This window comes from Callorhinus ursinus, unplaced genomic scaffold, assembly GCF_003265705.2.
Source record: "Callorhinus ursinus isolate GAN/ISIS: 27379988/994484 unplaced genomic scaffold, GSC_fseal_2.0 scaffold55, whole genome shotgun sequence".
Taxonomy (NCBI): Eukaryota; Metazoa; Chordata; class Mammalia; order Carnivora; family Otariidae; genus Callorhinus; species Callorhinus ursinus.
The window spans coordinates 3985742-3988050 of record NW_027397117.1 but is presented as its reverse complement, the minus strand read 5'-3'; positions in this window follow the sequence as shown (position 1 = coordinate 3988050).

The window sequence follows — 2309 nt, the reverse complement described above, 5'->3', positions numbered from 1 at the left end:
TGAAACAAATAATACAATATATGTTAAGAAAAAAAAAAAGAAGAAGAAGATAGCAGGAGGGGAAGAATGAAGGGGAGTAAGTCGGAGGGGGAGACGAACCATGAGAGACGATGGACTCTGAAAAACAAACTGAGGGTTCTAGAGGGGAGGGGGGTGGGGGATGGGTTAGCCTGGTGATGGGTATTAAAGAGGGCACGTTCTGCATGGAGCACTGGGTGTTATGCACAAACAATGAATCATGGAACACTACATCAAAAACTCATGATGTAATGTATGGTGATTAACATAACAATAAAAAATTTTTAAAAATCGTTAATGGTGAGCAAAAAAATAAGTTGCAGAAGTATACATATAGTACCATACCACTTACTTAAAATGCTTTTAGGTTCAATATTTTTAGCCTAGTTCACTGAGATATAATTCACATCCAGCAAAATTTACTCTTTTTGGCGTACAATTCCGTAAGTTGCATACAGAGGCATACAGTATGTGATCACCGTCACAATCAAGATATAGAACAGTTCCATCACCGCCCAAAATTCCTCGGTGCTCCTTTGTAGGTACCGAATCCTGTCCCCTAACCCCAAACCCTGTAATCATACTGTATGTAGCCTTTTGAGCCTGGCTTCATCCATTTTCCATAATGTGTTTGAGATTCATCCATGTTATTGTGTGTATCAAGGGTTTTTGTTGCTAAATAGTATTCCATTGTATGGATGTACCAGTGTATTCATCCATTCACCAGTTAGAGTGCAATTGGATTGTTTCCAGTATGGGCAATTGTGAATAACCCTTCTGCAAACACTTGTGGACTGGTTTTTTTGCATATATAAGTTTTCGTTTCTCCTAGATAAACACCCAGGAGTGGACTTGCTGGATCATCTGGTGAGTATATATTTAGTTTTATAAGAAGCTGTAGAACCATTTCCCCACTTCTCTGTATAATTTTGCATGAGAGTTCTAGAGCATCCTCACCAGCATTTGGTATTGTCAAGTTCATTTGTTTTTTAAGTCCTTCTAACAGGTGCCCCGTGGTAGTGCATTGTGTTTTTAATTGCCTTTCTCTATTAGCTGAACATCATTTCATGTGGTTGTTTGCCATCCTTATCTCCTTGCCTGCACGCTTTGTTCAAGTCTTTTGACCATTTTTAATTGGGTTATTTGTTTACTTATAGAGTCTCAAGGGTTCTTTATATTCTGGATACAAGTTCTTTATCACGTGTATTTTGCAAATATTTTTCTCCCCGTCTGTAGCTTCTCTTTCCATTTTCATAAGTGTCTTTTGAAACTCAGATGTTTTTAGGGTGCCTGCCTGGCTCAGTCGGAAGAGCATGCAATTCTTGATCTCGAGGTCATGAGTTTGAGCTCCACGTTGGGTGTAGAGATTACTAAAAAAAATAAACTTAAAAAAAAGATAATCAGGGGCACCTGGGTGGTTCGGTCAGTTAAGCATCCAACTCTTGACTGCAGCTCAGGTCATCACCTCAGGGTCATGAGATCAAGCCCCTTTTTGGGCTCCCTCTCCCTCTGCCCTTGCCTCCCTCTAAAATAAATAAACGAATAAATACATAAATAAATAAATACATACATACATACATACATATATACATACATAAAATATTTTTTAAAAATCAAATGCGGGCGCCTGGGTGCCTCAGTCGTTAAGCGTCTGCCTTCGGCCCCAGTCATGATCCCAGGGTCCTGGGATCGAGCCCCACATCGGGCTCCCTGCTCAGTAAGGAACCTGCTTCTCCCTCTCCCATTCCCCCTGCTTGCGCTCTCTCTCTCTCTGTCTAAATAAAATCGTTGAAAAAAAATTAATAAATAAAAAATCAGATGCTTTTAATTTTGATGAAATCTAATTTGGCATATTTTTCTCCAATACCCCATGGATATAGAAATTATATCTAAGGGGCACCTGGCTGGCTCAGTTGCTAGAATGTGGGACTCTTGATCTCAGAGTTATGGGTCTGAGCCCCACGTTGGATGTAGAGATTACTTAAAAATAAAATTAAAAAAAAACTATATCTAAAAATTTTTGCCTAACCAAAAGTCACAAAGATCAACTCCTTTGTTTCCTTCTGGAAATATCTTAATTTTAGGTTTTGCGTTTAGGTCTGGGATCCATTTCGAGTAATCTTTGTGTAAGTTGTAAGATATAGGTAATCATGGTTATTTTTATTGCTTCTTATATTTTTTTATATGGATGTCGTTGTTCCGGCACCATTTGTTGACGTGATGACCATTCCTCCAGTGAATCGGAGAGTCTGAGTCTGGAGAACTCCAAGTTCTCTTTCCCATCTTGCAAG